Below are 23268 nucleotides of genomic sequence, written 5' to 3'. Positions count from 1 at the left end.
ATTGATAAGTCTTCCCCACTAATGCCTGTTTTCCTGTGTCTTGCAGCATTCATCCCAGGGCTCTGGGGGACGTCTGCCTGGCCCAATGTCCTTGCAACACTTTACTCAAGGTCTTTTGGGTTGTTATGCCAACAGAACACCTCAGGCAATATTCTCATGGCTACTTAGAGATTGGAAAAAAGATTAGACTCCCTTTTTAAAAAACTTTTAATTTAATATTGGAGAATAGCTGATTAACAGGGCTGGTGGTCCAGCTGGTAAAGAATTCACCTGCAATGCAGGAGACCTGGGTTTTATCCCTGGGTCAGGAATATCCCCTGGAGAAGGAAATGGCAACCCACTCCAGTATTCTTGACTGGGAAATCCCATGGACAGAGGAGCCTGGTGTGCTATAGTCCATGGGGTCACACAGAGTTGGACACGACTGAGCAACTAAGCATGAACGTGAGCACGATAGCTGATTAACAATGTTGTGATAGTTTCAGATGGACAGCAAAGGGACTCAGCCATACATATACCTGTGTTCATTCTCCCCCAAACTCCCCTCCCATCCAGGCAGCCACATGACATTGAGCAGAGTTCCCTGGTCTACAGTAGGACCTTGTGGGTTATCCACTTTAAATATAGCAGTCTGTACACGTCTATCCCAGACTTCTTCACTATCCCTTCCCCACATCTTTCCTCCCTGGCAACCATAAGTTCATTCTCTAAGTCTGCGGACTCCCTTTTTATTGAACAGAAAAGTGTAAAACTTGGCTTACACTTTCACCTTGTCCTCTAGATGTGGATATTGTCATGGACACAGCTGGATAGGATGTTAGAAACAGCCTTGTGGTCAGTCTAGTTTCCCATCCTCTCTTCTAAGTTTAGGGCCTGAGAGCTAGTTTTGGTATCTGCCTGGCTGTGGAAGGTGCTTCCTTCCCTCTACCTCATTCACTCAATTTGTATGACTTGAGGAGCCTACTATGTGTCAGGGGATGTTCCAGATGGTAGTGATATGAGATAGACCCTGCTTTCACAGAACTTTCGAATTCTATAAGGGTGATTGACATTAGTAAAGGCAATTACCAATATGACAAGCACTCTCATCAAGGAAGCAGCAGGTGCTACAGGAATTCATAAATGGAGCACTACCTAATGAGATCACGGAAGACTTCCTGATAGAAGTAACTACTAAACTATGCCGACACTTGTGAGGCGTTGATGAGTGAAATTTCCATGAATTGTGTCATCAAGGTTTGAACGTTTTCTTACTTCAAAGGGGATAGTTAAATTCACTGTATAAATGGAGATTGAGCAGAAATTTGAAATAATTTGAAAAATTCTAATTAAAGACTCATGTCTAAAATTAAAAAAGGTCTAGGTTTCTCCCTACCATCTCCCTCACCCTTAGGGGTGGGCAGACCTATAATTTAACCTGGGTATGGTTAAATCTTTTGAATTTTAATTGACATTGATAAACAAGAGGATGTTTAAAAAAGGGGGTCGCCAAGAGGTGGAGAGACTTGAACCTTTGTCGTACAAGGACAGGACTGTATTTTTTAAAGGCATGAATATTTTCTTTATTACAATGTTTAAAAATATGCATTATTTCCAGATTACTCTTTTCTAAAAATAACGGCTTTATTGAGATAATTCACATGCAATTCATTACATAGGACACAATTCAGTGGATTTTAGGAGATTGCACAACCATCACCACTATGTAAGTTCAGAACATTTTCATCAGTCCTCAAAGCAGACTTGTGCCTATTAGTCACTCCTTACTGTTCTCTCCCTCCAGCGCCTTGCAGCCAGCGATCTACTTTCTATCTCTAAGGATTTGTCTATTCTGGCCATTTCATTATAAATGGACTTATATAACACGTGGCCTTTTGGTTTCCTGTTTCTTTTACTTAACGTAATAATTTCAAGGTCTCATACATTCTTGATAAGGTATAAATTAGCTCCATATTTGGATAAAAATGTGTTACTATCAACCAAAAATTTACATGCATCTACTCTGATTCAGAAACTTTATGTCCAAGAATTAATCCCTCAGAAATGTTCTCACAATAAGACAGTTGTGAAAAGCCATTGGTTGAAACATTAACAAAGACTAGGAAAAAAAAAATCTAAGGCTCTCAGTTAGGAATCTGGCTGAATATATTACAGTCTATAGTAGAGAGATGTGCAGACATTCACAGAATAAGAAAGTCCTGTATGAAATCGTGTGGAATGATCTCCAGAAAGTATTGATAAGTGAATATAAGGGAACATAGCAAGACAGAGAACAGTGTATAAAGCTGACTTTCACCAGTGTAAAAAAAAAAAAGTATGCATATACATTTATGTGTGTGTGTATATATATGTGTGTGTGTATATATACACACACATACAGAGAGTGAGAATGAGAGAGCGAGAGAGAGGGTGGGAGGATACAGAGGGAGGAGGGAGGAATAAGACAAAGGAGAGGAGGAAAATGTCTCTGGCACGATGTCTAAAAATGATTAATAGTGATTGTCTCCAGGGAAGGGACACAGGAAAGGGGGTCTAGAAGACAGGGAGGGGAATAGAGGGAGACTTACTTCACATTGCTCTCTTAAAAAAAATTGAACCAATTTATAGACATGCAAATATTTAGGATTGTATTTTAAAGGGGATACAGTAAGGCAGCAGCAGAGCCATGAGAAACCTCACATTTTGCCTGGGACAGAGTAGACCTCCATCCCCCTCCTGCTCATTAAATAGTACATACATTCCAGATGGAATGCCCTATATGATGACTCAGAGTCATTAATAACATGACCACTTGTGCAGTGCCAAGATTAGACAGCCAAAAGCCGAGAGTCTGTTGTGCTGAAGTGGTGCTGGGTGGGAAGCACTCTCTCCAGAGATCAGGGCAGGGTATGACTTGCCACAGGAGGGTTCATAGAATGTTTAGACTGTGACTCATGAAGGTCGCAGATGAATAAATAGCTCTCTTTCTGCTGTGACTGTTGACAGAACTGGTGACAGCTTACCTTTGCAGTTGCCAAAAAAAAAACCTGATTCTGATTTTTGACAAGTCAGATTTTCTTAACAAGCCAGGCCCTCCAGAGGGACCACCATGAACCTGGCCAAAGGCAAAGGGCAATGAAGCAATGGGTGCTCTTGAAAGCTATGAAATCAGAAAAGCAGACATCTCCTCCCAGCCAAGGAAGAATCGTCACTGGGAAGGAAGGAATGGAGGAAGGAAGCTTTGCTGTTCTAGAATTGGAGTGGTTATCTTGTTTCTTCATGTGGCTAGTTGGCCATAGACTACCACTTTGTTCTCTGTTAATAGCCTTAGAGTCTCATAATTCCAATGAGAAGAAACATGATCCTCTTTTTGGAAATAATTGTATAATTTAGGATATATTTGCTTACAAGTAACAAAAAATCTGACTGATAGCGCCTAAGCCATAAAGATGGTTAACTATCTTATGTAATATGAAGACTGGAAGTAAGTACTCTAAAGTGAGAGCTTTAGCACAAGAATGTCATCAAGACGCCAGGAACATTTCCATTCTCCATACATATGTGGGTCATTGATTCTCCTGGTTTCCCTGTGGCTGCAAGATGGCTACCATATTCCTAGATATCACAACAGTATTCAAAAATAGAAAGCTGATAGGTGGGGTGTAGAGAGGCAAAGGGTCCTTTCCCTGGAATGACTATGCCATTTTATCAATGAAAGAACAAAAGTATCACAGAAGCCCTCCCAGTTGACTTACACTTATATATAATTGATCAGGACACTATTAATCAGAATTGGGTCATGTGTCCATCTACCCTTAGCTGTAAGGGAGACTGGCAAAATGAAACTGTTAATGAACAGCCGTGAATGACTTAGACATTATGATTCAACCCTACAAGCCTGGACACTTTGCTGTCTTGTCTGTTGACAAGGAAGAAATTTACTGAAGGCAGGGAATGGTTTTTACCATATACCCTTAGAAAGCTACTTAAACATTATACTATGAAGACACATCATTAACATAAAATTAAAAAAAACAGGGATAGAGGTGTGAATAAGTAGAATTTTCAAGGCAAGAAGATCTACAGGGATGTGATGTATCCCAGAGACTTAGCGGGTGCTCATAGAAGATTGCAGAGAAAAACAACATCACTTAACATGCCCTTTGCTATTCTCATCCTCTGTGAACCTTCCCAGCTTCCCCAGGTAGAGTCCCAGATCTTTCTCCCTGCTCCTGTTGCACTCTGCACACTCATTGATCATACCCATCACCACACTGAATTCAGAGTCAACAGAAAGTTATTGTGTCCCTACTCAGTCCCAGTCCTGTGTATTGCGTCTTTCTGCATCAGTGCTGGGAGATCTTCCATGGCTTCCCATTGTCACCCAGGAATGGGCTTTCATTGAAGGTAAACCCAGGTGATCATTTAACTAAGCTCACAAGGCCTTTTGTGCTCAATCCAAGGTATTTCTTCAGTCTCACCTTTCCCCACTTGCTTCTCTTTGACTCCTGTATTTCATACACACTCAACTCGTGGAAGCTGCCCCTCTCTCCTCTTGACACCTATGCACCACTATCCTTCTGCACAGAACACTCTTCTTTCCCTTCGGTGTCTGGTCAACCTCTACTCACCCTTCCAGCTTTAGCTTAGGTGTCACTTCCAATGGAAAGCCTTTGCCAGCTCCCAGACTGGGCTCAGTAGCCTTGCTCTGTGTTCTTTCACACTCTGCATATCTCTTGGTAGTGGCACTCTGGGTTTCCCAGCGGTGGGACTGGGTTGCATTCACCCCTTCATTGCCGATGCTGGGTACAGTGCCTGATTCATCCTGCCTGAATGGCTGAGTGACAAAAGCTTTTTTTTAATCAAACATTTTGTGCCATATCAGCTGGCAGAGCCCACAGGTGCAGCCCTGGTCCAGAGGAGGAGATCACTGAGCACTCAGTAAGGCTGTAGTAGAGTAAACCCTGGGTCGGCTGCCCTGTCATTGTGTGACCCTGGACAAAGCATGTCCTCTCTTTGGGCACCAATATTTCTCTTTTTAAAGAGGGGGAGAGAGAGAGAGGTGGGGGAGCAGGGAAAAGAATTTGTTTTCAACTTTCAAAAATAAAAATCAGGAAATGTCTCCTTTGTTTTATTTCCCCAAAGAAATATCACACTAAAGTCTGATCTCAAAAATGTAATACTGGAGAGGCTCTGGCTGAAGCAGGGGCACACCAAGTTTTTGGTGTTGTCATAAGAAGTCACCACCACTAAGTTAGTGGCTTAACACCAAGTGAACTGAGTATTTTACAGGTCTGTGGGTGAGAAGTCAGAGGAGTCTCACTAGGTGAAAATCAAGGTGTTGGCAGGGCTACAGCCATGGAAAGCCTGGAGGGGTGAACAGTTCCTGGCTCATGGCCCTTCCTCTGTCTTCAAAGCTAGCACTGTGGCCTCTCTCTGACCATCCTCCCATAACCACAGCTCCCTCTGACCACAGCTGGGAAAGATTTTTCACTTTTAAGGTCCTGGGTGATTAGATTGGGCCCAGTGGATAATCCTGGGTAATCTCCCCATCTCGGGGTCCTTAGCTTCATCTCATTTATAAACTTCATCATAGCCACAAACTTTGTCACACCTTTTTGCTACACAAGGCAATATATTCACAGATTCTGAGGCTTAGAACATTGACATCGTTGTGGGGACCATTATTTTGCTACTGCAAGTCAGTGGGAGCAAAGTGGGCTTGATAGAAGCCTTTCACTCTGGCTTACCTTCTTGGGCAGCCCTTGACCTCACAGTGTTCCCTGAAGTCCTAGAGCCGAGTTACAGATCTCAACAATCTCTCATTTTTCTAAAGAAGACATACAGATGGCCAATAGACATATGAAAAGATGATCAACACCTCTAATTACTAGAGAAATGTCAATCAAAACTACAATGGGGTACCATTTCACACCAGTCAGAATGGTCATCATTAAAAAGTCTACAAATAATAAATGCTGGAGAGGATGTGGAGAAAAGGGAACCCTCCTACACTGCTGGTGAGAATGTAAATTGGAGTGGCTGCTATGGAAAACAGTATGGAGGTTCCTCAAAAAACTAAAAATAGAGTTGCCATATGACCCACTAATCCCACTCTTGGGCATATATCCAGAGAAAACTCTAATTTGAAAAGATCCATGCACCCTAATGCTCATTGCCACACTATTTACAATAGCCAAGATATGGAAGCAACTTAAATGTCTGTCAACAGATGAATGCATAAGGAAGATGTGGTACATATATATAATATATATATCTACACATATACACACAATGAAATATTAATCATAAAAAAGAATGAAATAATGCCATTTTCAGCAACATGGATGGACCTAGAGATGATCCTACTAAATGAAACAAGTCAAAGACAAATCCAATATGGTATCGCTTGTATGTGGAATCTAAAAAATGATACAAATGAATTTATTTACAAAACACAAACAGACTCACAGACATAGAAAAAATGCATGGTTACCAAAGGGGAAAAAGGGGGAGGGATAAATTAGGAGTTTGGGAATAGCAGATACAAAGTACTATACACAAAATAGATAAACAATAAGGTCCTATTAATACTATGTAGCACAGGAACTATATTTTTACTCTGTAGTAAGCCATGATAGAAAACCATATATATATACATATATATACATGTGTATACACATATGTATTTACATATATATAGATACATGTAAAACTGAATTACTGCTGTACACCAGAAATAACACAACATTGTAAATCAACTATATACTTCAATAAAAAATAAAATATCTCAATGGTCTCTACGATCTCTTCTGGGCTTGAACAACTTTACTGAATAGTTCTGTGACCTTGAAAAGTTATCTCTTTGTTCCTTCATTTTCCCAACTGCAAAAGGTGGTAATGTCTGTCTGCTGGGTTGTGCTGAAGTTAAAGGAAACAATCTATGCAAAATGCTTAGCCTAGTTCTGGGACACAGTCAACCTTCACCAAACATTAGTTATTTTTGTTATTAGGTGTCTAAGGAGCCTTTCCATTTCACTACCTGCAATTCAAAACATATATACAGCAGAAGGGATAAAAAAAACCACCTGGTTTTCCTGGGTCATTTAACCACCACTCTGAAAATTTTAAAATGTTTCAGTTATTTGACCTCAAAAACAAAGCATATTTTTGTGCCTCTGGGTTTAGAGACTCATGGGAAAAATAGGAAATACAGTGGGTACCAAGGAGAATGAGGAGGCTTGCAGACGGCAGGGGTCTGCTCACACCAGGCGGCAGCATGCAGGCCCTGGTGTTTATTTAGGAACGTATAAAAAGGTCTGAGGCTGTGGCTGTGAGACAGCTTATGAAACACAAACATTAGGGAAGTTGACTAAAGATCAGCCTTGAATTTTATTGCTTTTGGAAGAAGCACCACATTCCAGATGACAATAAAAATCTGGCCTTCTAAAGGTACCTGGCCCCTTGTGTCACTTTTGAATACATGAACCCACAGGAATGTTCAAGGGAGGGGCCATTCTTTCTCAAGAGATACATCGCTCTTCTCTAGTTTTCAGAGTCTCATGGTGGCATCTTGGGCTAAAGTGCTGTGACTCCGGTGGTGGTGACTGTAAGTGGACTCATCCTCTCTGCTGCGGTGTCATACCACTTGGAGGATTCTACCCTAAACTAAAATGTGGAAAAATTTGATGCACCAAGATGTTAATTGCAGCTTTATATACAAAAGTTCCTAAATGGAAAGCATCTCAATTTGGCTGTGTTAGGAGAAGGACTTAGTGAATTACAACACATCCAGATAATGGAATAAAAGGCAGCCAATGCTTATAAGAAGCTTTGCATAACATGAGGAACTGCTTAGAGCACATTAACTGAGAAAACAAAGATTCAGGGTACACATTTCTATAAGCAATCTAATCTCTATGTTGTTAGGAAATATATCAAAAAGTTTTTTGTGCTTGCTCCCGAGTGTCTGAAATATGGAAAAGTGGTTCCCCCTACTTATTAGTATTTTTCTCTATTTTCTGTCTCTTACAGCCAGAAGAATGGCATAGTGCTTAGATACATTGGGTATGAAGGCTGACTGCCTATGGCCAACTTCTTAACCTCTCTGAATCTGTTTTCTGGTCTGTCATGTGGGAATAATAGTCATCCCTAGTTTGTAGGATGGATATTAGCATGAAAGAGAATCCAGGTGAAAGGCTTGACACAGAACTTTGTACATAGTCAGCACTCAAGGGATGTGAGCTGGTGTCGCTATTTTCCTGATAAAAGTACCTCCAACAAAACTCAAAATTATAAAAAGAGGAATATATAGGTTGCTTTCCTACCTTTAATTCAGTCAAAGACTTACCCCGAAGTGTTATTTAACAATCTTTCTTTTTATTTGTCCTTAATTACCTATGTTATTTTGGAAAGCAGTTACATAGACAGCAGCCGAAAGACTTTCGGGCGAATGAGAATACCCAGCTCTTCTATTTAGGGAAAAGTCTAAGACCCCGACTCTTCCTTTATCTGCCCACAAACCCTGAGACTCTACTCTCATCTTTCATTGCTTTGGGAGGTCTCCTGAGATGCCCATCTGTGTATCTACCAACTGTGTCAATTTGGCTGTACATAACAGAAAGTTGATCCAAGAGGTATAAAGGAGCACATTAGTGATTTATTGCTGTATAACAAAATGCCACAAATTTAGGGGTCTAAAAAACATGCATTTATTAAATTCACAGTTTCTGTGGGTCAAGAGTTTGGCTTGGTTGAATCCTCTGCTCAGGCTCTCACACGGCTGCAATGAAGGTATCAGCTGGGCTGTATTCTCATCTGGAGGCTTGGTTGGGGAAGAATCTACTTCTAAGCTCATTCACGTTGTTAGCAGAATATATTTTCTTACAACGATAATAAGACTGAGGTCCTGATTTCTTACTGTGTGGAGGCCCCTCTCAATTCCTAAAGGGCACTCATAGTTTCTAGAGGCCTCCTAAAGTTTGTAGTCTTTCTGTAGTTTCTAGAAACCATCCATATTTCCTGGCCATGTGGGCTTTTCCAACTTGACTGTTGACTTTTTCAGAAAGGAGAGTCCTTGCAAGAAGCAAGTCCAGAAACTAGAGGAAATCTTGTTACATATAACCCAATGTTGTGGAAAATTCTGAAAGAGATGGGAATACCAGATCACCTGATCTGCTCTTGAGAAACCTGTGTACAGGTCAGGAAGCAACAGTTAGAACTGGACAGGGAACAACAGACTGGTTCCAAATAGGAAAAGGAGTACGTCAAAGCTGTATATTGTTACCCTGCTTATATAATTTATATGCAGAGTACATCATGAGAAACACTGGGCTGGAGGAAGCAGAAGCTGGAATCAAGATTGCCAGGAGAAATATCAATAACCTCAGATATGCAGATGACACCACCCTTATGGCAGAAAGTGAAGAGGAACTCAAAAGCCTCTTGATGAAAGTGAAAGAGGAGAGTGAAAAAGTTGGCTTAAAGCTCAACATTCAGAAAACGAAGATCATGGCATCTGGTCCCGTCACTTCATGGCAAATAGATGGGGAAACAGTGGAAACAGTGGCTGACTATTTTTCTGGGCTCCAAAATCACTGTGGATGGTGATTGCAGCCATGAAATTAAAAGACGCTTGCTCCTTGGAAGGAAAGTTATGACCAACCTAGACAGCATATTCAAAAGCAGAGACATTACTTTGCCAACAAAGGTCTGTCTAGTCAAGCCTACAGTTTTTCCAGTGATCATGTATGGATGTGAGAGTTGGACTATAAAGAAAGCTGAGAGCCGAAGAATTGATGCTTTTGAACCGTGGTGTTGGAGAAGACTTGTGAGAGTCCCTTGAACTGCAAGGAGATCCAACCAGTCCATCCTAAAGGAGATCAGTCCTGGGTGTTCATTGGAGGGACTGATGTTGAAGCTGAAACTCCAATACTTTGGCCATCTGATGCGGAGAGCAGACTCATCTGAAAAGACCCTGATGCTGGGAAAGATTGAGGGTAGGAGGAGAAGGGGATGACAGAGGATGAGATGGTTGGATGGCGTCACCGACACAATGGACATGGACTCTGGGAGTTGGTGATGGACAGGGAGGCCTGGTGTGCTGCAGTTCATGGGGTTGCAAAGAATCGGACATGACTGAGTGACTGAACTGAACTGAATGTAATCACGGAGGGACAGCCCATCACATTTGCCCTATTCTATGGTTTAGAAGCAAGGGGAGTAGGTGGGAAACCTGGGCCCATTCTCAAGTCTGTTGCCACCAAAAAGAAGGGGACTAATTTCTCATGATAACAAGAATCCTGAGCCAGGGAGATGGAGGTTGAGGGAGCATCTCCATTTTGCCATCTATGTCCCAGGGTCTTTCCTTCTATTTTACTATCCTTTTGATCGTAAAATGAGTGTGCTCCTCTAAACACACCCATATTCAAAGAAGAAAGCATGGAAAAGTGCAAAGGACACATGCCCATGAAATAGCAATACAATAGATTCCCAGAAGTCCCATCTACACGCAAGCACACTGCTTCTCACTGACCTCATCAGTGTCACCTGGCTGCTTCTACCATACCAGCCATCAGAAAATAGACATATCTTAATAAACCATATTCATGGGACCCCAACAAAATGAGCAATATCTGCCCCAAACATTTTCAACACATAGGCGCATGGGATAGAGCTTCCAGGGTGGGCTAGCCTATGAATAAATGATAAAGCTTGGATAAGAAAATTCATGAAAAAAATCGTTTGCACAGTGCCTGGCACATAACAGCATCTCGATCAATGCTGCCTTTTTGCTCCCTTCTCCCTTTGCTTTCTGTGTTGCCCCCACCTCTGGATTTGAATGCTCTGAACTCAGCAGCCCTTTTGGAGTTAAGCACCCTGACACGCAGGCAAGTCTGCCGAGGAAAGCTGACGAGGGAGGAAAGTAATAGCCGCAGCTGGAGTCCTGCCAGGGGACCAGCAACTGCAACGCCCTTATTTGCTCTGGGGAGGAGCAGCTTGGAAACTTTTTATGAGATTCCAGAAGCAGCAAGGTCATCAATTTTATGGCCATCCCGCTTCATTTGTAAATACAGCCTTTGAATGAGAATGTTTGGGCTCCTTGACAAGAGCAAGGCTGATGAACAGGGGACAATCAAATAAAAGATACTTTGTTCCTCACCACCGAGGCATCCTGAGTCACATTAGATCCCAAACAACAATAACAAACCAGTCGAACCTTCAGAGAACTGGATTTTACAGTCATGTCCCCCTCCCCGCCCCCGCCGCACCGTGTGGGTCTGAGGCAGGTGATCTGATTTGTCTTGGTTACAGGCGTGGCAACACGTGTTTACGATCATGCTTGTTTTCCAACCAGCTGCAAGTGCCTGGGGGACAGCTCGTGGTCAGGCATGTTTGCTGTGATCAAGTCAAGGCCGAGGAAGAGGGCTGTGTCATAGGCGGCCTCCGCATGTTCTGGTCAGTAGGAACCAGCGGCTCCAGGAACACCTGGGCCCCATTCTCTAATTGCTCCCTGAACTGGGGCTTTTGCTGCAGCTGAGTATTTACCAGGCTGGGCCCCGGAAACTGTCAGCCAGCCTTCACTGTCTGGCCAGATGCCAGGGCAGCCTCTGGTGGCAGTTGGGTAGGGGGACAGGGTCACACTGCCTTTGGTCTTCTTTTCTCTGGACCAGGAGGCAGCCAGGCAGAGGCAACTTCTGCATGTCTGTTTGTGGGGATTGAGGGAGGGTGTGGCAAGAGGAGGCAGGAAGTGGTAAGGAGGCAGAGTGACATTTTTCATAAATGGATGAAATTCTCCTTTACAGGCACAATTCCTGGCTCCTGATACACTTTTTTAAAAACTTTAAGATTATGCTTACTTTATTTTTTAAATTGATTTTTATTGGCATATAGTTGATTTAGAGTGTTAGTTTCAGGTGTACAGCAAAGCGAATCAGTTTTATATATATATATGTATATATGTATACATACATATACATATATCCACTCTCTTTTAGATTCTTTTCCCATATAGGCCCGTTACAGAGTACTGAGTAGAGTGCCCTGTGCTATACAGTAGGTTAATTATCTATTTTATATATAGTAGTATATATATGGGGGCTTCCCAGGTGGCACACAGAATCCGACTTGACTGAAGCGACTTCGCACAGCTTAGCACAGTATATATATGTCATTTCCAGTTTCCCAACTTATTCCTTCTCTCTCCCATTCCCCCTTGGTAACCATAAGTTTGTTTTCCACATCCGTGACTTTATTTGTACCTTTTTTTTTTAGATTCTACATTTGAGCAATATCATATAATATTTGTCTTTCTCTGTCTGACCCACTTCACTTACTATGACAATCTCTAGGTGCATCCATATTGCTGCAAATGGCATTATTTCATTCTTTTTTATGACTGAACTGTGATACACTTTGAATGGCTATTTGTTGAAGAAATGAGTGATTTTAGTTATTTGATACTTATCGAATGCCTATTATTTACCAGAGGCCTAACATATGATGACACAATGCAAAACTTCACAGATGATATTTGAACTCTCCTGGAACTTCCATACTAGTGAGGGCACAATGGAAATAACAAATGAATGAGCAAGGTCATTAGGTAATTAGAGAGAGTGATAAATGCCCTGTGAACACCAGCAGGTAGGATGACATGGGAGGGGAGGTTGAAGATGGACGTTTGGTTTAGACAGGGGGCCTCCTCCCAAAGGAGATGATATGTGAACTGAAACCTGACTGGTGAGAAGCCACTAGTCATGGTGGATGGCAGCCATCTAAACGCTCCATTGTCTCTGAAGCTCTGTTGAAGGCCCAGACAGAAGTAATCACTAGTCATGGTGGATGGCAGCCATCTAAACGCTCCATTGTCTCTGAAGCTCTGTTGAAGGCCCAGACAGAAGTAATCACTACTTTCTCGGTGTTCTCATGGTGCCCCTAATTCACTCTTTCAATCTCTCTCCTGACTCTGGTGGGCACTAGTATTTGTACCATGCTTTGTAATTCACAAAGTACTTTCCTGTACATTTTTCTCATTCTCAGCAACTCTGTGACGTGACACTAAGCATAGGGAAAAAGAGGCCCAGAGCGTTGAGATTGCTAGACTGGCTTTGTAAACCATGATTACAAATCAGACAAAATCATCTGACATATCTAAATTCAGTAGCCAAAGAATGCAGGATTCTGTAAAGAGTTAAATAGAAAGGACATTTACATTGCTTTAGATTCTATTACATTAAAGTGCCTATAACATTAGATGGAAGAGGCCTGCAGAGATCTTAGGAGCCAAAGAAAACTTGTGATCTAATCAAGAGATCAGGTTGAATTGGAGTTGCAGACATTTGTTGAGTAGACATTTGTGAGGCTGGGTCAGGGGCTGTGTATAACTTGAGTCCCACAGTATGACTGTGTCTCTTTTGAAGTTACAGATTCGTTGACATAACCTCTAAAAATTGAGTTCAGGACATCACATCAAGGTTGCCAAAATCTCTGATCACAAGCAATCCCAAGAATGCTGAGATGGCAACTCCCATACTTCCTTGAGATGATTTAACAATTTTAATAGTTTTCTTAGTGTTTGCAAAAAGCACCACCCAAGGAGCCCAATCTCTTGTCCAGCCAAACAGCTCTGTGCAAGGCAATTTCAGTTAACAGGGGTATGGTTGCCTTTCTTACTGGGCAAGCATCTTTCATTCCTTGGAAGTTTTAGATTACATATATACATGTTTAAAGTAATCAGGACTAGAGTATAAATATTTTTGTATTAAGGAAGAGGCCATTTCTGGTATCCTTATATACTTGTAATGCTTAAGAAAATTTGACCTATTAAAATGATATTCTTGTGATTCTAATTTAAAATGTATAATTGACAAATTATTGAGATATATCTTTAAGTGGAAATTCATCTCAATCACATTTATAAGCATAGTTTATCAGGTTAACTATTTGGGAGTATTTGTTGGTCAGACAGTTGATCTTAAAATGAAAAATTGAATTATAAATGAAGCTTAAACTATCTGAAGGAATCCCATTACCTAAGTTTTTAGATGTAACCAAGTATTGGTGAAAGGCTCTTTAAAAGTGACTAAGAAAATTGATACTTAAAATTTGCTCCGCTTATAAACTGGAAAACAATATTTGTTGCTTTTTTTTATGTGGAACATAAAATCTAAGGAGAAAATATATGTTTAAATGTGTAACTTTAGAAAATTGACTATTAACTTAAAAATCCAAGGAAGATGTCTCAGTGATCATTTTGGTACACAGAATTCAATCTTAGGGCATCAGGATACCTTAAACCCACAGAACTGACCTGTCCAGGATCACATGGTTAGTAAGTGGCACAGTCACCACTTAAAGTCACGGTCTCCATTCTGTATCTTTTGGTTGAACTCTGCTATCCTTTTTTAGTTGCCGTTTCAGTACCTCTTTTATAGCCCTTGCAATATTTTGCCTTGGTTTGGGATTATTTATCCATGTCTTATTTTGATTATTTGCCTCTCCTTAGCTTCACAGGGAGAGGCATGGGGTAGAAGTGGGGGAGAACTCAATAAATGTATTGGATTCAAATTGTTGTTGATCATAGATAGCCTATGAGAAAGGGTGGCTGGGAAGGGGGGAGGGGTATAGACTATTACCTTTCTGTGACGCTGTTTAGCATTAAGGAGGCTGAGTCTTTAGGCCTGGAATCCAGCTGCCCAAGCTCTGATGAAGTGGCTATAAACTAACTCCATGCTGTCTGCTTTCTTTTAAGATTAATTCCATGGATGTCCTTCAGTGTCTTCCCACTGCTCAGGAAAAAGACAAAAGCCTTTCTAAACTTAATGAGATCAGGATGGTCCAGCCCAAGCCCACTTCTCTAGACTTTTGCTCCACTTGCTCTAAGGACACAACCTTCCTTTAGTTCCGTGGACAAATCATGGTCTTCCCCAGATGAAGTCAGGTTTCTAGTTGAACACTTACAGCTTTCTGAGCTCCTTCACAGCACTGTTTAGAGGCTGTAATGCTATATTTTTGTTTGTAGCTATTTATTTAATACCTAGGAAAGACCTGTACCTCTGGGCACCTTGGCTCTTTTCCCCACCATTATACTTGGTGCTTGTTGGTGCGTGCTCAGTCACTTCAGTTGCGTTTGATTCTTTGTGACCCTATGAACTGTAGCCCACCAGACTCTTCTATCCATGAGATTCTCCAGGCAAGAATACTGGAGTGGGTTGCCATGTCCTCCTCTAGGGGATCTTCCCAACCCAAAGGTCGAACTCACATCTCCTGCATTTCCAGCATTGCAGGCAGATTCTCTACAGCTGAGCCACCTTGGCAGTGCAAACTTAGTGTATTGTAGGAGCTTAACAAGTGTAGGCTTTTATTATTGTTATTAACATTTAATAAATGTCTGTTGTTGGGATGAATGAATGAAGCAATAAAAAAGAAGGTTCGACTTTGTGGCAATCATTTAGACTGGCCTGATCTCCATTCAGCTGGGAAGGATTTTAGATGAAATCGTATCAGACAGATAGGGGACACGATGTCTGAGATTTCTTCCAGGCCAGTGAGCCTTTTGCTCCAGAAATGCTGTTTGTCACTTTGCTTTAGCCATTGCTTTTATCATCCTCCTGGGGAACTCTGTGTGTGTGTGTGTTTCTAACAGAGAGACATAAGATAGAGACAGAGAGACAAAGAGACTCACATAGAAAGAGACAGAGAGACAGAGAGGGAAAAACAGATTGCACTGGCATGTAAGGTGATGGGAAATGACCCAGTAAGGCCCCTGGAAACGACAGTGGTCTCCTTTCTAGCCTCATTCAAGCAAGTGGGATCTCATTTGGCAGGCAGTAGGCTGGCTGAAAAATGCCAGGTCCCTGAACATCAATGAATTTTGCATTTCCAAATAATGGGTTTATGATTAAGCTCCAGTAACTCAAATGAACCTTCTGTGAAGAATGCCAGATTCAGCTGGTAATTCTTATTCTCTCAAATCCCTTCCCCCTTTATTTTTTAGATCTGTGCCTCTAGTCCCTCAATCACAACCATGAGTGAGGAGTTAATGAAATTCTCTGATGACATGGAGATGCTTCCTCATGATGGTGAATTTGTCCTGAATATTGTAGGAAAAGACACTGAAGGGCAGGCATGAGGCTGGAAAGTCAGAAGAATTCTTTAGAAATAGGATCCCTACTTTCCTCCTCTGGGAGACTGGTGTAATACTGACCTCTAGCTGGATGGAGTGAGTGAATTCAGCTGGTGCCTTCTACTCTGGCTGGACGTTGTCAGACGTTGACTGGTGTGAAATGAACAGAGAATGTTTGGAAATCTCCTCTTCCTTAAGGATGTTTCTGGTATCCCACTTGGCTTTTCTTCTCTTCGTATAACGGTATCACCATTTGTTTAGTATTCATGATGTGCTAGGCTTTATGAGTTCCCGTTTTAGCTCTAGTTATTCCCAACGACCCTGTGAGGTAGATACAATTGCATCCATTTTCCTGGCAGGAAGACCGAGACTCAGAGAGTTTTGCAATTTGCCTGGCACATACTCTTAGGAGCTGGCTGGACCAGTATTCTAAGTCAGGTTTGTCCACTCCAAAGCCTGTCCTCCTTCTCTGGACTCTTGAGTCTGGTTGAAACCCCAGGGAGGGTTTGGGTGTATGTTCTACTTCCCGGGGCCCGCTCTTTGGGAAAGATCTCTCAATCAGCGTGCTTATTTGTTCTGCTTCTACCTGACTAATTCCTGTTTACATTCAGAAGCCAGGCTGAATCTCCTTCCAGATACGTCAGTTTCTGTAAAAGAAGCCAGCTGTCTCCCAGGCCCCTGACTTTGGTGATAACATCTCTGTTTTCACAGACTTCGAGCTCTGTTTTAAGCCATCAGGTGACTGGTTAGTGGTGAATCAATGAAGCTACCCAATCATGACCTAGCATGGAATTTGAAAAATCTACTGGGGGATGAAATGTCCAAGAAAGTGCAATTCAGCTTTCAGTTTACCTTTTCTGTGTGTTTTTAAGATGTACTAGTTGAGATTTTTCTGGTTGATGGATGGATTTCAAACTGTTAAAATGGGATTGGAGGTAAAATGTAGGAAAAGAGTTTCATTCTCACCTTGATGAAATGATTCAGCTGAGCATGTGGGTGGTGAGATGGGTGCAATAAGAGGAGTTCTGAAAAAAAAAACAAACTAATAAAATTCTGTTTTTTAAAAACACGTATTAGCTGATGTAAAGACGACTGTGGCTTATATAATGGGGTGTTTCAGCTTTCCATGGTGGGGAGTTCCCTAGCACGTCCTTGGGTTAACCCACAGACATAGATTAGACTTTTCCAAGGCTTGCAACCTACTGGTTTTTGTCTGGGTTGGTTTGTTCCTGGAAAGCCTTGCTTTTGGCCATCCAATATGTTCCTTTTAGGGTACGGTGTTTACCTGACTTCACAGTATCTTATCTAAACATTTTAAACAGTTACCCAGCTAATGAAAAATAACCACATACTCTTTTAGACATTTTCTATAAATAAAATACATTACTTCCGCTTAAAAAGTGATTATAATATGCAGACTACAATTTTTTAAATTTATTGACATAAGTGCCTTCTTTCTTCTGCAAGGCTGCAAATACTTTTATTTCATTTAGCTTTCATTGTCCCACATGGATTGAGTACACACACTCCCTGATGCAGTGCTAGATCCCCTTCCATTCCATGGGATGAATGAGCCATCATTTAGTTCATGAATCTCACTGATGGGAATTTTGATTTTTTAAAATAACATTTTGGTAGTAGAAGCATTGCTATGATACACTTGCTTGTGTCAATATAGGATTATTCATTAGAGTAAATTTTCAGAAGTGGAGTTGCTGGGCCAGGGTGACAATTCCACTTCTGAAAATACATGAAAATACAAATACATGAAAATACAAATTCTTATTCTATGAGGTAAGTCAGACAAATATCATATGATATGTGTGGAAGCTAAAAGGATGATACAAATGAACTTTTTTTTAAAGGTATGAAGTAAGAGAGATACACACTCCGTAGGAAGAATGTGGGTCATTGTGGAAAGTGAGAAGCCCAAATGAACTTATTTACAAAACAGAAACATACTCAGAGCACACGAACTTATGGTTACCAAAGGGGAAATGGAGGGCAGGGGCGGGGGATAAATTAGGAGGTTGGGATTAACATATACACACTATTATATATAAAATAGATAATCAACAGGGACCTACTCTATAGCAAAGAGAGCTCTACTCCATATTCTGTAATAACCTGTATGGAAAAAGAATCTGTAAAGAAATAAATATATGTATATGTATAACTGAATCACTTTACTGTATGCCTGAAACTAATCTTGTAGATCTACTATATGCCAATATAAATTTAAAATGTAAAATTTCCTCCTTTGAAAAGTTACATTATTTACATTTTGCCCATGCGCATGACTTCCTAGCCTACTAATAAGCAGTGTAAGAACACTGACAAAGTTGGAGACTTTAAATATTGTTCAATAATCTCAACTTGAGGACTTCCCAAGTGGTGCTAGTGGTAAATACTTGCCGATGCAGGAGATGCAAGAGACACAGTTTTGATCCCTGGGTCGGGAAGACCCCCTGGAGGAGGAAATGGCAACCCACTCCAGTAGTCTTGCCTGGAAAACTCCATGGACAGAGGAGCCTGGCGGGCTACAGTTCATGGGGCCTCAAAGAGTTGAACATGATGGAGTGCCTGAGCTTACACACATAAGCTCAGCTTAGAAGACACCTGAAAACGATAAGTAGGAGTGAGCGTTCTTCCAGCTGGCGGGAAGACAAATGCTATGAAGACCAGTCATGGTTTGTAAAACACCTGTGAAGAGTCAGGGACCTGGACAGGAAAGAACAGAATGTGTCTGGAGAAGCACCAATAGACAGCATAGCTGGAGCAAATTGGATAACAGGAGGAGAGACAGAGGAAGGCTGGGTGTTCGGCGCTTGATTGTATGGAGACTGATTTTGGAAAAAAAAAATTACTAGTTTAGCTTTTAAGAAAAGAGTTTTCGATTTGTATCTCAAAAGTCATCAGTTTGAATTTCTCTCTCTGGGGTTGTGCTGGCCCTTTGGTTGTGAGTCGACATGAAGGCTTTTGAGAAGGAGGATGTTAGTAGATTTGATTTTTTGAAAATCATCCTGGTTCCATCTCATCTTTGTCCTTCTTGTCTTTATCATCCTCCTGCTTTCTATGGGAAGTAAGAAGAGAGGATTGAGAAAGTTCATGGTTGTTTGTGTCTGCCTGAGTATTTACTCCTTAAAATTCAAAATGTGGGGTAGGGAGGGTTTCCCTTGTGGTGTTGGCCTTTGTGTGGAAACCTAGAAGAGCTTGAGAATAAAGCTGAGGACCAGCCAGAAGTGCTGATGACATTGTAATGCAAAATTAACTGCTTATTACCTTTTTGGGGGGCCTGGGGTTAAAAATATGGAGATTGAATTTTGAAAAAAAAATTACTAATTTAGCTTTAAAAGAAGACAGTTTCAGTTTGTATTTCAAATCATCAGTCTGAAAAATGTTGAATGAATAATAATAGTCTGACCTTATGTTTCAGGAAGAATAAATATTATGCATTGCCTTCTGATTAAAAATAAATGAATACTACAGTTTAGTTCTGCAAAAGATGTCGCATTTGAAAATCTACAAAGTTAGAAATATATTAACAAAGAAAAGGCAAATCAAAGAAAGGAGAGGTGTGTAAGAAGTGAACAAAGAAGAGAAATTGAAAGCTTGAGTGTGATCTTTCAAGTCCTTTTTTTCTGAAGCAAATTCTCCTTTGAGCAATTTTTTTCATCTCTCTGTAAATCTGTTAGAGACAAAATGATAACTCATAATTACATTAAATTCTTGTATCTGTCTCTTTGTATTTCCTTCTTTAGGATCATGTAGAAGGGAATTCAAGAGCCATAATATTCTGGCTTCCAGCATGACATGTGACCAGAGTAGGTGCCCATCCCAAACCAGGAGCCTTCCTCTTCATCTTTCAGTTCATAGGCAGGCCTCCTTCTGGACCCAGGAGAGGAAATGACAGAAGATAACAGATATGGAAGTGAGCTGGAAGGTTAAAAATTAATTCCTCACAGACACAAAACTTTAGAAAAATTCCTGTTCTCTTTTAGATTAATTTAATATAACAAATTGAGACACGTGTGAGACTGTCATCAGGACAGAGATCTCCTGGTGATATTAATATATCACATCTCTTTCACATTGTCACCAATACAGAATGAACCCCAAAGTAGTACGTGTTGTACCAATATTGCCAGGCAGTCAACAACTGGTTTCCCTTAAACATCGCTGTTTCCAATTCTTCTAAAATTACAGATCATACTTGTTTTGTTTCACATGTGTGTGTTTTCCCCTTTTAGTAACTGGAACCAGGTTTATCTGTGGCTCTTTTGGTGTAGATAATTTTTGCTAATTGGTCTTTTAATGTCTTACACATTGACTAGGAGTTTATTGACTCTTGTTTATAAATGAATACTAATAAAGACAGGTGACATAATCATCGTATTTAAGGAATTTCTGGTATGGTTAGCATTTGGACAATGACCTATAATTTGCTAGCATAAATGTCTCATTTGTAGAAATGGAAGAGTCATTCTCACATTCTGTTTCATAACATTCGTTTATGCAGATTTGCAGCACAAGTTAATTATGGGAACTGAAAGGAATAGTCACATGGTTGTCTTCTCTAGGTAGGCTTTTGCTTTTGACATCTGAACCCCTGTACCATCACTCCTTAAAAAGATTCAATACATTTTCCTAAAGAGACCTCTCCCCTTCACTTTTATCTACCGTATAGTAAAGACGTTGTTTTCTGTATACAGCTGGAAACTCTCCAACTTCCTTTAAATCTTGCTGGCTTTAGATGGGCCCATGATGTTCTATTTGAGGATAACCTAGTAAAGGGAAGAATGTTAAATTATCTGAGGCCATTGGCTCAGCTTCTAACAGAGTGATCCCAGGTCTTGCTTAAGATGAAGGGAATTGATGATCCTGTCCTGGCTGGAATTATTGATGGAGGACTCGAGGTGCCCAAGCTGACCCTTTGGCCTTCAAATCTGGTGTAACATGGAAAATCCCTCCCAGAGTCATCTTTCTTCACGGCAGTGTCAGGAACCTTCTGTTTGAATATCTGACTTGTTTGGAGCCCTACAAGAGAGACAGGGTGCATTCTGAAAGAGATGATGTTTACCATGAGCAAGAAGACTGATGGAAAGTCCCAGCTTATCTAAAACCCAGAGGCCAGACCTTGAGATAACAGCACTCTGTTTTAAAAGTATTTACGTTCAGAAAAAGAATTTCACAAAGCCCCAAAGCACGGCCATTGTAGCATGAATGATGTCTCCCTAACCACTGTCCAATCCTAGAATGTCTATTTTGGAGAGGACAAAGATGTCACTGGGAAAAGGAAATTATATAGTATTTACATAGAATTTTAACAGTTGGTAATAGCAAAGTGAAATGATCTTGGCTTGGGAGAAAGTAAGCCAAAATATTAAGGGAGATTTATTTATGAATCTTCCCTCTCCACTGGCTAACAATAACTATTAACTTCAGGGCTTACCGTTCTAAATGCTTCATATAGACTTTGGACAACCTTGATTTTTATCATCCCTTTTTATGTATGAGAAAACTGAGGGTCAGAAAACTTAAATAACTTTCCCATGACACAGAGCTGCATACACAGAGACACATACATCCACAGATGAAAGCTGTCTAGACTAAGTGGGATTAATGAGCCATGTGCGTTAACTATTAAGAATCTCTCCCCATATTCTACTGTTAAGAGCAAGAGGCCAATTAACAGACAGCTACAAAAATAGCTTAGTTTCCTCAAAAATACAAGTACAATCATAGCAAAAGTCACCCCAGTGAATTTTGTGAAAACAGTAAAATTCATTCCTATGCCTTTTTCACCTTTACCCACTACCCTGAACAGTAACTCGTGCACTTATTACTGGTGAAAAATGGTGCCAAAGGCCTGTCATATTTTCAGTTTATGAAGAACATTACTGTTATTTTTTGCTGACTTTGACATTCAGAGTAGCACAGAGGGTTCCCACTTTCGGGAAAGACTTTCAACCCCAAAGAGTGGAAACACAAAACTTGCTTTGCTTATTCCTCAGTGACCCGGAGCATTCCAGCTCATTAAGGTTTCTGTGTATTGATTTGGTATATGGTGGCTGAGCAGAGTGAGAGCCAGGAGAGTGGTAGATGAGGCTAGAGAGGTGGATGACGAGATCAGAGCATGTTGTGTGGGCCCTGGAAAGATCTGTGGTTTTATTACAGGTCAGAGAAGCCATTTAAGCGATTGGTGCCAGAGGGTGATATGATCTGATGTATAATTTAAAGAATCATCCAGGCTGCTTTGTGTATTTAATGCTTGTGTACGTACGCATTAGAAGAAGACAAAAGAGGTCATGGCATCTTAGATTTGGGGAATGGCAATGATGGGAAAGAGGGGATGGATTTGAGATATATATGGAAGTAGGAATTAGAGGATTTGGTGATTGACTGAATATGGGAAGATGGTGGTGGGGGAGAAGGAAGAATTAAGGATGACTCGCGTTTGCTTGAGCAAATGGGTAGATAAAAGTGACATCTGTTGAGATGGAGAAGGTTGCCAGAATAAAAGGCTTAATAGAGGTAATCGAGTTTGATTATAGAAATGTGAAGCAGATATCCCAGCACAAGCATGCAATACGCAGTTGCAAGTTTTGGCTGTGAGGTCAAGGAGTTATCTGGAATAGAAAGATAAATATGGGAGTCATCTGCATATGGATGGTCTTTGATGTCTGGGGAATGGGTAAGAACCGTTGTGGTAAAAATGTCAAGTGAAAAGGAAAAGGACTCAGTACTGTGCTTTGAGGACTTTAATTTTTAGCAGAGGAGGTGGAGCCAATAAAGGAAACTGAGAGAATGGAAACCAAAGGAAGAATATTTCAAAAAGGAGGGGATTTTATTAGTGGGGATCAAGTAAAATAAGATTGCACAGCAAAGTTAAATAAACATTTACCAGGGAAAACTAGATGCCATGAGTGTTCTCGAAACTGGAGATTTGGGAGGATCTCAGGACATGTGTTAGGCAAATAATAGAAGTTTACTGTTAGCTTGTAGAGCATAAAAGTTGTGTTAAATCACTTTTCAACCTAGCTGGGTAATTAGTATCCTGGGGGTAGGGCTTGGGGCAAAGTCAGGACTCCTTATCTATTTAAAATCTTCTACTGGACAACTCACACAGAACACCAAGTTCTTAGCAATAATTAGGGAAGGGA

General features: G+C 40.8%; 1 long non-coding RNA gene across 1 annotated transcript in view; it reads left to right on the top strand.

Moving 5' to 3' along the window:
- Nucleotides 1-10588: 10588 nt before the first annotated feature.
- Nucleotides 10589-23268, top strand: part of LOC104974280 (uncharacterized) — a 28878-nt gene continuing 16198 nt past the window's right edge. Inside the window, exon 1 of the long non-coding RNA XR_001501956.3 lies at nucleotides 10589-11436. This is a non-coding gene — a long non-coding RNA (uncharacterized lncRNA). The remainder of the gene's footprint in view (nucleotides 11437-23268) is intronic.

Source organism: Bos taurus, chromosome 15 (genome assembly GCF_002263795.3).
Source record: "Bos taurus isolate L1 Dominette 01449 registration number 42190680 breed Hereford chromosome 15, ARS-UCD2.0, whole genome shotgun sequence".
NCBI lineage: Eukaryota > Metazoa > Chordata > Mammalia > Artiodactyla > Bovidae > Bos > Bos taurus.
The sequence above is the reverse complement of the archived record's forward strand: the minus strand, read 5'-3'. Positions and strand labels throughout refer to the sequence as shown.